We start from the raw sequence: 13,827 nt of genomic DNA, 5'->3' as shown, positions 1-13,827 counted from the left end.
TGCACATGGAGGAGCACCACTATTAGGAGCTGATTTTAGAGGATCTTTGTTGCAGCCAGCAAGGGCAATTGTTTCTGCAGCAGGGCAGGTGGGAAACTGCTGGAGGAATTAGCTTTAGAGTGGTGTCATTCCAGTTTGTAGTATAGCCGCTGCATTCTTAAGAAATAACATCAGGCTTTCACTGGTGTCTGGAAAACATCATTTGCTGTGCAGGTACTCTTTCAGCTGTTGCAGGACAAAGGACACTAGTGAAAGATTACATAAGACATGTCATGCTGAAAGACTACTGTTCCATCAAACTTTTCCACTTTCAGCAGTACATAGTGTTAGAAAACACAGCGAGGGAAAAAAATCCTACTAAAAATATGTTGAAAATATGCAAACAAAAAAGTATTACTCTCACCAATGAAGCATTCTCACCAATGCACCAAGTCTGCTAAAATTTACAGAAATACTGAAGTATTATACACAAGAGAAATTAATCCTGCATTAAGTCTCAAAGGTGGCCATGCATGTGACAACTTTGTCAAATCATTCATTGTTGACTAAAAGGAGGTTTAATATGTACTAGAAGGGAAACATGGTTTCCTCAGAAAATCTCTTTTTAAAAATTGTTGAGATAGCTGATTTAAGGTGAACGCATTAAAAGATGAGTATGGGCAAGTCTTAAAAATATTTAGGGATTAAAAATACTTTACTGAAATGCCAGCAGTCACACAGCAGTATTTATACTAGGTGGCTGCCCTGCATTAAATGATACAGATTAAAAAGGATTTGGCTAGTCAGATAACATTCAAATTATAATTGAATTCAAGCCAGAAATTCTAGATCCAGATACTCACCTAGATATTTATGGAAACTACATCCAAATGTAACATGGTTTTGTAGCTAACAAAAGAATAACAAGTAGTTGTTGCTAGTTACTGGACCTCTCATACATTATTAATTGTGGATCATCCTTGCCAACTCTCATAGTTGTTCTGTGCTCAGCTCTTACAATAATCAGTATTTTTCCTGAAGTATTAGTTCCTGGAGTCATGAATATACACAAGTCTCATCTTTCTGTCTGTATTCTTTTAGTATGTCCTAATGAATTCTCACAGTAAAGTACTACATCTTGTGAGTACAAAGAAGGAAATTCAGGGCCTTGTCTTACTTCCTTTATAGTCTGCAGAGGAATTCCAGGTTTATTTTCATCAAACTTCTGGCATATTACCTGGGCCTGCACTGCAGTAGGTGTTACATGAGGAGACATAACCTAAACTGATCAAGATACTGCATCTTAATAAGCTATTACCTATAAAGTAAGTAATAGTAACTAGCTGAGGGAGTGCTGTTACCATGTCCAAACTGTGAGGTACTTCTAAATTAAAGTGCCTGTTTTGCACTGACTGTTCTGACATCAAGAATGCCCCTGGCTCAGGAGCTAAAGGAGATCATAATCACAGCAGAATTAACAGCAGAATCTGAATCCATTCTGAATCTATACTTTTTAATCTTTAATTTAGTACTTAAATGCTTTGTAATCTAAATTAACTACACAATAAAGTACACCTGGCTTCTGGCCATGTAGAAAACCCTACAAATATTGGTCCACTGATTCCACATTCATTTAGTAAGACAGAAATAAGCCCATTGTAACAGGAGATTGCCATAGGATCCGTATCTCCAGCTTTGCAAATGAACATGCCTTGATGTTTAATTTTCCATGAGTTCCTCTGCATTTAGGGACCAGCAGGAGACTATTATACTGTGACAGCACTCAGTTCTGATGACATTATCTTAAACTTTTCCCAGTTGTCCGTCCTCACCCCTGTTGTGCTGCCGTCATCTATTAACATTCCACTGACAGCAATGAAAGATGTTAGAGCACAGCGCGTTAGCCCGGTAGCCAGGCTGGGGTGCTTTCACCTGGATGTACGTTTGGCAGTAGCCACAGAGCTAATTAGCTGGATGACATTGTGCCAGTTCCTCACAAGACTCATCTGAGATTCTTTGCATTATAATTCATGGATTTTTGGATTTTTATGTCCAGAAAAAAAATCATTAGGTCATCAAGTTCTCTTTCTCTGTTATAAAGGCCATACAATTGCATTCACTTACTCCTGTTGTTAACCCAATTACTTGTGTTTCACTGTCTTCCAAAAAAGACATCCAAAGACTTCAAAAGATGGCTAGGCCACTTCTCCCTTGGAAGTTTATCCCTACAGCTAATCACCCTAAGTATTACACAACTCATACAGGCTTGGGACTAATAAAGCTTAGTCCCCTATGGATTTGTGTTTCATGGTTGATTGACTTCGATGCCTAACAAGCTGTGAGCTCTGATTAAGGTTTCTTCCCATATACAGAAGAACATTTTTAAGGTCTTTTCCCCAAGTCCTTGTGGATCCTCTGTGTGTTACTAATGTCATCTCACATTATGATAGTACTTCAAATCACTATAGATCTCTCTGTCAGGACTGCTCCAATAGAAGCTTCACATATTCTTGACCAAATGCTTTCATCGAAGCTGCAGAAACATAATTGCTTTTCAGACTTCCCCCCCACCAAGAGTCACTGCAGAAAAACATGTTCAAAAGTTACTGGAGGCACCTGTACAAATACATGCATGCACAAATACACATAGCATTGTTAGCTGCATTTTTTTTTTTTCTAAATAATTGTGCCTTATTTCTTTTAAATAGTTTGTTGTTGTCTTCCTCATTATGTTTTTCTTTTCCTCCTCAGTATGTCTTTCATCTCCAAATCATAGTGCCCCTTAGCACCCTCAATCTGCTCTGAACTGAAAACATTTATGCACTCAGTAATCTCTTTAATACGATGAACATCTTGAGTTACTTCTTTTTCTTATCCTATTGAGGTTTTTTGACAGGTTGGAACAACTTTTATTTCTCTTTTCTGTACTCTTGCAAAACGTTTCCCAGTACAGACATCATGATATGAAGACGAGCCCGTATGCCCTACTGTTTTTCTGTATTTTCCAAACATCTGAGCTGGTCCAATAAACAAAAATGCATCCCTTGCTACAAATCTTTCTCATATCCTTACATCACTGTAGTTACAACAAGATTGCTAAGAGACAGGAACAGTATGCAGCGTTTTCAGTGTTAATCTCCCCAGTGTCAGATAGAGGTAAAAACACCTCCTTATGCTACTCACAACTCCCCTTCTTATATATCAAAGGACCACATCAGTCTTTTCCCAGAACATCTCACTGGGAACTCATGTTGAGTGACTTGTCTTCTTTGACCTCTAAATCCTTTCCAGAGCTTTCTAAGACACAGTCTTCCTATTGTTCAGAGAGAAGCTGCTAATGTTCCCCCAAAATACTATAAACATTACACTAAGAAGAAAGGTTTGTTGCAAACAATTGTTTTGGATAGCAAAAAAGGGTCCATAGCCAAGTTTCCCAAATTCAGTGTAAGAAATAGCCAACAGAAAAATTTTAAAATTAGGAAGACTGAAACATACTATACTAATCTTAATATGTCAAAATATCTGCTTTGATATTGTGGGAGAGATAGAAAGAGTAGAAATGGGAATTCACATGCCAATTTTGATGATTTATATTTTGGAGAAATGAACAGAAAAAATTGTTGCAAAGGCAAGATTTATTTAATACTACTGGTAATCAAGCCTTGTGTGTCTGGAACTAGTGAACTGAAATGGTATGAACCAAAATCAGAGGCTGTTTTGAAAATAAAGGGATTGGCTTTCCTATCAGGATTTATGATAGTAAAAGAGAATTCATATGTCATAGAGATGTTGAGACACTCCAATTAGCTTTTTTCACAGTCTTCGAGAAAAACAGATCCATAACCACTGAAACTATGTTTAAATATTTTTTATTTTGCATATTACTCAACTAAGATATCTTTTTTCAGAATTCTTTTCATTAATCAGCTCCATCTCACCTAACTACTGTCAGTTTTGCTCATTAAAAAAAAAAGTCAGCTGTTTCACACCATGTTGTTTTGCATCTACTGAGGAGACTGAGGAGAAAACTGGTAATTTTCTTGTGGGAAAACTATGGCTAACTTCCACTGGGTGATCTGACAAGAAAATAGCACTAACTGGTGTTGATTTTGGTGATTACATACCAGTTCCTGAGACAACCATTCTGCTTGTGGACCAGCTCCTTGAAGAGCTGTCTGTCTTCAGGAAAGGACTGAAAATGCTCAGCTGCTGTCAGATAAGAAGGAACTTGCTATGCCAAATCCTACCTTTGAGAAAGTGTTCCAGGGAAAAACCTCTGAACACAAAATAAAGTTAAATGGCTTTTAGAGAGAGTTCTGTCTCTTGTACCATATTTTTCAAAGAAATAGCTGGATTTAAAAAATAATTATAAGGTGAAAGCTAAGATAAGTTCTTGTAGAAAAGAAGTGTTGATCAAGTTGCTTTCAACCGAAGCTCTCAGACAAGAATAATTTTACATTTAATCTTTATTACAGTAGTAGTAATAAAGCAGTAGCATAATGCACTAAAGATTTTCTTTTTCTTTAGACCTTATTGAAGAATATGCAGATATCCTTCAAGGAAATGAGAATCAAGGCTTTTAATTGTGAGAAATTAATGGCTAGTCTCTGTTCTGGTGAGTTTAATGGTTGCAGAGATCTGGTTCTGTAAACAGTAAAACAGAAATTACATATCTGAATCAAGTTATTTTCATTATCAGAACCCAACATTGGCTTGTTTATACAGCTTTAAATAGTAAACTACAAGCCTAAGAAAAAAAAAAAATAGAAGTTAGGAAAAGTCTAAACCTGAGGCAATACATAAATCTGCTGATACTGCAAAGCCAGCACTCAGTGCATCCATGAAAGATGAAAGCCAGGGGAGGCAAACTAGGCTTCTAACTATGGAAGTTAATTAGCCCTATTTTTATCTAGAAGGGAATTTCTGTTTAAAATTCACCCAGGTTTTAGGGTACAATGATTTAAAATTACAGACCCCTGCCCCCACACAAAAAAAAAAAATTGTAAAGGGTAAATTTGTTTTAAGGCCTTCCACTAAAGAAAAATAAAACATGATAAAATACTAAGGCCACCTTAAGTATATATCCATATATTCCTTCTAGCCATACAGGAAAAAATATTTCCCATGAGATTACAAACAAAGAGGGATTAATTAGTAAGAGATAATTCTCAGATATTGCACAATGCATTCATGTCCCTCAAGTCAGCACATTTTACTGAATGATGATGTCAACAGCATAGGTTCTTACTGGTCAAAATTACATATTCATGATACCTCTCAATTTCAAGACTATAATAATCTTAAGGGATTTGAATTTGTAACCAGGCAAAGGAGACATCAGTGATATGATACAATTGCTGACTTGAAAACTTTAGTTCAAACTACTGATAATGAACATGGGGGGATTTGCTTTTGACTTTTGCTTTGGGAACAAGCCTACTGGAAAGCTCATCAGTGGAAGCTACAGGTGCACACCCTTCTGAAGATGTTAACCTAGAAGAAAAGCCATGATCCCCCCGAGACAAATAAAATGTGATAATTATAGGAAGGCTTCTAAATAGTAAAGGAGGAAAGTTCTGATACTATCTTCTGATAGGAAAGCAAAAATTTTTACATAAATTTTGGATAAAGCTACATTGGTTCATGAAGATGCTGTGATTCTCTCTGACAGGAGAGGACTGTTGCTCTAGAGATCTCCTCCAGTCTCAAATTCTCGTATTCATTGGAAAACACCCACTGACATCATTGTAGATGGGAGCTAATTTGTCCTGAATTTGACTGGAAATCTGTCTCTTCAGATACTGAGGTCAGATTTGGAAGTACAGCCTTAAACTCTTCTGCTTCTTTAGTCATGAAATAGGTATGCCAATTGTGTACTACACTAGGCAAAACCTTTATATGTACATTTGCAAAAAAAAAAAAAAAGTGACATAAGAATGCCATGTCTCTTTACTGTGCCTAGACACAGTGCCATTTGAACACAAACCAAAATACATAGCAGAGGATGTTTGTGAAAGAGGAGCCAGTCATTGACTGGAGAAAAACCTCTGGCAGTCTTTAGTTCAGGTTCTCAGACAGCATAAGGAAATCAAGAGTAGATATCTTTATCATTGAGCAATAAAGCTTGAAGGGAAAAGAATATACTTGTGAATACCATCTCTCTAACTATCTCTGATAAATTAACTGTCTTAATCCCTTTTCCCACTCCTTTTTTCCACCCATCCTTTTTTTTTTAGGTGACTACGCCCTTTCACCTGCTTCACCCTCACCCTTGCCAGCTTCAGTAATTGGAGCAATTCAGAGAGCCCTGCCAGCAAACCTCCTGCTCCACTTACTGCATTGCTGCCCCACCTCCCATCGGCTGCTCCACAGCCTGTGTGAAGAGACTGGGACTGGCAAGGAAGCAGGTGCAACACTCCAAGAAGGCAGACAGAGGGAATCAACAGGTTCCCAGCTGATTCCCAGCAGGCAGAATAGGACTTAACTTTTCTCCCACGAGACCTGAGTAACCCATAGCTAGATGGAGTTGCCCTGCAGTCACTATTCATTTTCCAGAGACTTCAAAGGTGTAGCATGCTACATTTTGCACTGCTTCTTCAAAAAAGAGTAAGATGCTATTTCAAAATCTAGTAAATTGACTGCATTTTCATGATAAGAATTGTACTTGCTACTGAAGTGGTGTTTAATAATTTCAAACAAAGCTCTGAGGCATTCTAAGAAATACAGGACAAAGGATTCTTCTGTAATATAAGACAAGCCCCTCACTCAATAATATGTTAGTGAAATTTATGTAATTAATTAGTGGAATTTAATGAACATTTAAATATGCTGTGCCTTTGGCTGTCACAGGGAAATATTCTGATCAATGAATGCAATCAAATTAGTCAAGGAACAGTAAGGAATTTTTTTTTTCTTTAAACAAGCATGAAAAGGTATCTATTAAACAATGATGTCTAAAAACTGAAGAATAAGTACCTGGTATGTACTGTTTGTGTCTGAGGTCACTGTCATTTAGAAGCTCACTAGTTCATTGCAATTACAAATGAAAAGCTTTTCATTAATACTCATATTTGAGGAGGTAAATAGCTGCATTGCTGGTTCCAAACCAAACCAGGCTTTACACAAGTGGTTCCTGAGATCACTGCAGCAAAGTACAATATATACACAATGTATATGTTGATAGCAACAACCACACACAACATTTCACACAAAGTCACATTTGCCTAAATTATCTAGGGCACTACAACCCAGCAGAATTTTTTCCTGTGATCTTGAATTATAAACATATAGATATTTTGCCAGATTTTATTTTCCAGTCAAATTACTAGAAAATAACAGCAAAAAGTTACAATATATAAAGGAAAACATAATGTCTGAGTCCCATTGCAAAAGCCTATCAACAATATCAGTTTGGGTAGGAATTTCAGCTAGGACAAGCCTCCTAGCCTTTTGCTGGAGCAACTCACCATTTCATAAAACTTTCTGGAATGCCAAGGTACATGAAGAAAATTGAGATATGAATCATGTTTATTTAACTTTTATTTAAAGGTAGCAGTAACTCCTTTGCACTCTTTGGCAGCCTAGGGCTGCTTACAAGTTACACCTGTAACTCCCATTACGGTAATGAGATTATACCTACTCATTAACCTCTAGTGTATTAATGGCTAATTATGTGTCTTATTATTTAAAAGTGGATGCCCCATACAGGTTGTGTGGGTATAGGATGTCTGAATATGAGTGAAGGTTTAGGTGTGTGAAATGAAAAGGCAAAGCTGTATCTACAAAGGGTTCTTAGAGGTTAAATATTTCACATTAGGAGGATATACATAACATTATATATAGGTTAAATGGATGTGCAAGTGGAATAAAGACAAAGCACTGATACTGTAACTTCCAGCAGGCATTTGCTTCAAAGATGCTCTTGGTATCAGGGTGAATTTCTTTTGTGCCAGTTTCATCCTCTCCTTAGAGCACTCACATGTACCTATAGCATGCAAAAGCACATTATGTTAAAAAATACTATTCCTGGCTTCTCTTCTGAGACAGTATGAAGTTCAGGTCATTTTGACTGAATTATACAAAATTTGTAGCTACAGTCCTTTTTCAGAATAGAGGTGTTGAAATGTGCTGAGTAACATACAGCTATTTTACCAAATTATTTTGTGTAGGGGTAAGATGGGAATATATTTTAAAACATTTGAAGTAGCAATACTATTTATCCATTTAAATGTTTAACAATGTTTCAATGTGAAGCATTTTGATTTGTGGATTAAAGAAAATTTTATTTTTAAAGTCTCTTTAAGTTATTTCTCATGTAATAAAAAAATCTTCCTCATAATCTTACCCAAAATCTTGTTATTAATTTTTTGGTTTTTTAAACTGCTAGAAAGCCAAATAACCCATTCTACAGAAAGTCCTTTTTCTTAAACGTAACTTCTCAGACAGGGAAGTTAGCCTGCTGAACAGCATTTAATCACTACCACCAAAGCATAGTTATGGTGTCATGCAAAAGATAGTGTCACTGTGTCTCTAGGTATGAGAAAATGATTTGTTTGACTTGATTTTTTTTTTCCTAATAGCACTGAGAAATCCCTTTAGGCGAGCCCTCTTTTTTTTTTTTTTTTTTTTTCCTTTGTTCTAATTTTTCCTTAAGCAAAAAGGAGTGGGACTCATTTGTTAGGTGTGTGAGACTTTGCAGGTCTGGTTTTACAATACACCATTTAGTCTTTGGTGAGGCTTGTTAAACCCTGAAAGAAAAGTCATGCATTGACTGAGTGACGCCACCCTGAGGTTGATTCCCAAGGGAAAGTAAAGATTTGGTCCTGCCTTACAATCATTAGGGTGACCGGGAACACCTTCTAGCAAGTGATAGCCTACCCAACCTTGGCAAGCTGCATAATAACATTAAACCCAGTGATCTAATTATTCACTTCTAATATAAAGGGCAGGGTTCCCTGGGAAATCAGGAGCAGGGCTGAGAAATACATTTCACAATACAAACGGAGGCAGTTTGTCAAGACTCTAACCTGGGAAAATTAACTTAGGAAGCTGTCCTATGCATCCAGGGTGCCCAGTTCAGAATAATTTCACATTTATGCAGGGAGGATCTTTAAAGCACTACATTATCAGGCTTGAACACCTTGTTTGAAATATCACTTTAATTTGTTGTGGCTCAGAGATCTTTAACTTCTTATTAATTATGGAGATACATAATGTAAATATATGCATAAGTTTAGCATAGGAAATTAAGCCCTATTGAACTGTGAACATAAGAGAAATTTATAGGTAGAAAATATCTTTCATATAAACCAATGAGAAAGTCAGGAACACTCAAGATGGCAGATAAGACTTTTCTTCAATGTCAAACTTCTTTTTTGTGATAATTTCTTCATTTTTTCTCTATTCTGTGTAACCTTGTGTGTTGCCAGGTAACAAATTTCCAAATATATCCTTAAATACAAAATGAAAATATTTGCATCTTTATTCATTCATACACCTGCAACTTTGGATTTGTTTGCAAAGGAATAGCCACACATGCCAAAGAAGTGGCTGTTCTATACCTCTGTACACAGAAAAATAGATTTTTCTACAAGTATATTTCAAGCTGTAGAATATTTGAACTACAGCCCAAGTAATTACCTGAGCAGTCTACTGGGAATGTACATATTAGAACAAGTTGTAAAATAATCTCTTCCAAATAGCTATTAAAAACAAAATTGCAGATCCTGGGCCAGATTCTCAGCTGTTACAAATTGGTGGCTGCTACAAGTCCCTGACTTCATGTGTGCAAAGGTTTAGCTCCAAGAGATATTTTACATTAAAACTACAAGTTACTGAAAAATGAGGTTCAGAGTAGCAGCACAGGTAGCATTCATACTATCTCCTTCAAATTCCTTTAGGCATTTAGCCTGGCTTCTCTGAATCATGCCTACCTCCTCTATGCTGGCAGTATGAGGAACCTGGGTTCCTCCAAACTGCACCATAACAGATGACATAAGTAGAATCAGTCAGACAGTGTAAATGCTCTGAATACCACAGAAAGGTCATGTCTTCTGTCAATATAACTGAATTGCTAGAGAGACTCTATTTCAAGAAAGAAATAAAAAAGTATCAAGCCATTTCATTGTAAAGGTTGTGGTTATTTGCAAAATCAAATCAGTTGTTGCTCCAATTTCTGCATCACTTTCTAAGTTCTCTGGGATTCTCTTAATTAAAAAGTGTCCTGAATATTGTCTTGCTGTCTATAATAAGAAAGATTCTTATTTTCTTCTTTAATGACGGTCTAAATCTAGTGTAGTAACCAACTGACTAACACAGGGAAATCCCAATCTTTCAGCTCCATTGTATAATTTATACAATATGTTCAACACTTTCCCACATAATAAACGTGGGAATCCCTTACAACCAGTCCAAGGTCTGAGGTTTTTTGTATGAATCATGTTCGCTGCATCCTGGCTTAACCACACCCCCAGCTACTTCTGCTGGGAGCCAAAGAGTTACTGCAATCACCACTGGTAGGAGATACCATGTGCAAAAGCATTATTTACGGCAGGATGCAGTGAAGATGAGAGACAGAGACTGATAACTTTATCTCAGGGGTTACCTGGGAAAGACTGCTCTAGGTCTATTTAAAAGAGTAACTTTAAATAATGAATAAATTAAGAGATATTATCATTCAAATATTACTTCTTGCTATGACAAATCTTTCATGTAACCCTTAGCCAGATTCTGTTTATTTAAGGTGATGCTCATTTGAATAGTTTGGGAAAGAAGTGCTTTCACTCTACCTGTTATTCAATTTGACAGTTCTTTGCAACATGCGAGAGTCATGTTTGAACTTGTACAGAGAAATGTCATTGTATTAAGAAAAGCTATTCAAGATACCTCAGATAATGTTCACATACATTTAGCCTCCCTGAGTGGAAAATTAATGTCTGGCAGAAGTTTTTATGTAAGGGAGAGGGCAAATGACAACAGGTTGTGTGATTATTACTGCAAAACTGGCCATTTTAATCAGCCTTCAAAAACTAATGTATAGTTTCTGACTTATGCTCAGTACTGGAAATCCAGCTAGACAATTGCTTGTAACATAGATGTCTGCAGTGTACATTTATTCCTACTACTTAGAGCCCTCATAGATGCACAAACATAGCACAGACATAGTCACTTCTTGGTCTTTTCTCTATCAGACATATTTCACGTCTTTTGTACTGTGTTGTCAGATGAATCCCAGCTCCACTTTTTGCAATCAGGAACATGAGTTTTTCAAGGCTTTAGGCACTCACTCAGCTCAAATCTGACCACCTGGCTTGGACTTTTGCTCTGAATCATGCTCTGGAAGAACCTCCTAGATACACACCTGTCTGTTGACTCCAGAGGGAGTCAAATCTAAAGGCCAGTCAACTAACTCTGCCACCTAAAAAAGAAACTGGATTGTGAATGTTAAGTAAAGCCACTCACAGTTATACGAGGGTAAAATATTAAGGGCATTTTTAAGAGTGAGTTTTTCAGAGCGTTCTCCTCTCGCCAAAGGTAGTTTTTGAAGTGGGAGGAGGAATTCATAAAAGGAATTGCTTTTGCACTATCATGCAAAGGTACACTAGTCACAATCTACCCACTTGTTGAATATTACGAGTTTGCCATGCCTGCATTCACAGCATGAAGCAAGGAGGTCAGAAGAAGGGATCCCAAATTTGGTTCTTATCTACATCACTGATTCAGTATGTAATAAGCAAGTCAAGTAAGTGCTGTCAGGTTGGCATCACAGGTTTTCCCACATCACAGAAATGCTGTTTGGCTGAATTAATTTATGCTTATGAAGCACTTAAACTTTTTTGAGAAGTGAGTGTAGTAGTATGAAAAGGGATTTCTCACAGGTTCCAGAGGTGCTGGGATCCAGAGGAACTGAGGCAATTAATCAGTGCTCTTGCAGAGTGAGAGCACTGTGCCTCTCTGAAAGACAAGCATACACAAAAGTTAAGAAATTGTTTATTCCAGCCGTAATAGGAAACTTTTGTATATCATTTCCCTGCTTACTCAGAGGCACTTTAACATCTGTCAGGCCAGGCCTAGCACTTAGCACACAGATCTGAGGACAGAAACACATGCTCCATTTCCTGATAGCAGCTCACCCGCCACTGCTGCCAGACTCAGGGACCATGCATAAGACACCAGGCTCAGTTCCACCAGTTTGTTGGGCTTCATGGACAAAATCCAAAGTTGTGCAGGTGTAAATGAGAGGCACACAATCTGTTCCATGCTTAAAATGAAATTTCAGTTCTGATTACATAGCACTCTCTTCCTTTTAACAATTCAAGAAGGGATAAGAACTGAAGCCAAAAGCTACTCACCTTCCATTCCTTGCTTATTTGAGGTAAGCAGTATTTTAATCAGAATCCTTATTGATAGCTCCAAACATCATTCCTTCCCCTTCCCATTCAGACAGTGCCAGTCAGGTCAAACAGCAATCACCACCACATTTTCCTTCAGGGAAAAAGTGTTTAAGAGCATCCACTCTTTTAAATCTTTGATTTCAGTCAAAAATCTCTTCAAGCTCTGTAACAGAAAAATTGCATTTTTCACTCAAACACCACCAACCCATTCTTCTTTCTTGTATTTGATCATAATTCCTGTTCACTGAGTTGTTCTTTCTCCTGGGTTTATACACCTGTGCTCCTCTCCACTTTTACTCAGCCTTCAAGCATCTGGTAACATCCAGTGCTGCCAAGTTTTCCTATGAGAGCAAGCACACTCAGAGGCCAATAGTGACAGTAATCACTGTAACAGACAATTTCAAATAATGTGTGTTCCTCTTACACTACAGGGACTGCTTTCCCAGCCCAAATGGGAAAAAAAATAAAAATAAAAAATGAAAACTTTTTAACTACCAAAAAATATGTATTTTCAGCTGGTCAGGAAAGATAATGCAGTGGTTTTATTTTTTATTCTTTACACCTACACACCCCTACATTCATTCGCACATCTATACTGCAGAGCACTTTATCACTTCAGTCATAATTTAGAATTCTTAAAAGGCATACAGTGCAAGGCATTGCAACTGATTGCAGTCTGTTTCTATCACCCAAAGAGTCTGGAAGCATAATCAGTGTTGTATTCCTTATCTGCTGTATTTCCTTGTCTCCTTTTGCACCCTGACAGAGGATTAATCACCTGATGGGAATACCACAGACTGCAGAGATCTGGTGGGAAATATATTTCTGAATGACTTCACACTAGTCAGAAGTTCATGATGTCTATGATTTATTGTCTCTAGTGAATTTCTCATTGCTTTTGAGAATTTAAACTAGTTCAGCTGCTCCTAGTGATGAGGCACAGAATGCATATACAAGGCCATGGTAACTCTGTGAAGCTCATATTTGGAAAGCAGCTTTTCCAAAGTACGCAGAGAAATTATGACTTTAGACCTAAGGAGGAGAAGAGCAACTTACTTTTCAGCTGTTTCCACATTCTCTTCTGGCTGTGCTGTAAAGACTTATACATAGGGAAAAAAATGTAGAACAACTGTGGCCAAAATCTGAAGTCTTCCTTCAATTTTCATCACATTTTTACATGGCAAACTACCTCAGCATACTTCCATGTAATAAGATACACACATGGAAGAGCAGAAAGAAAAACAAGGCCAAGATGTCAGGACTGCTCTTTGGCATATTCAGGATGTACCAACTGGAAGCTGAAAATGAAAGCAGCTCAGATAACAGACACTGTTGGACAGATGGAGTTTATTTACCCCAGGAGGGTAGAAATGTTCAGTAGGATCATTCAAAAGCAAAGGCAGATGGTAACATCATACAAATTCTACCCTGAATAAGGATTTCAGGTTCAGAGCCC

At 37.3% G+C, this 13,827-nt stretch overlaps 1 long non-coding RNA gene across 5 annotated transcripts in view; it reads right to left on the bottom strand.

Moving 5' to 3' along the window:
• Positions 1-13,827, bottom strand: part of LOC115493878 (uncharacterized) — a 57,274-nt gene that overhangs the window by 30,538 nt on the left and 12,909 nt on the right. For 2 of the 5 annotated variants that reach the window (XR_012054125.1, XR_012054126.1), the window contains 2 exons: positions 12,330-12,534; positions 4,428-7,963 (listed from right to left, as the gene is read on the bottom strand). This is a non-coding gene — a long non-coding RNA (uncharacterized lncRNA). Of the gene's footprint in view, positions 1-4,427; positions 7,964-9,119; positions 10,063-12,329; positions 12,535-13,827 lie in introns of those variants that run through there. The other 3 variants (XR_012054129.1, XR_012054128.1, XR_012054127.1) reach the window with 3 other exon arrangements.

This window comes from Taeniopygia guttata, chromosome 2 (genome assembly GCF_048771995.1).
Source record: "Taeniopygia guttata chromosome 2, bTaeGut7.mat, whole genome shotgun sequence".
Classification (NCBI taxonomy): domain Eukaryota; kingdom Metazoa; phylum Chordata; class Aves; order Passeriformes; family Estrildidae; genus Taeniopygia; species Taeniopygia guttata.
This window is presented reverse-complemented; position numbering and strand designations above follow the sequence as displayed.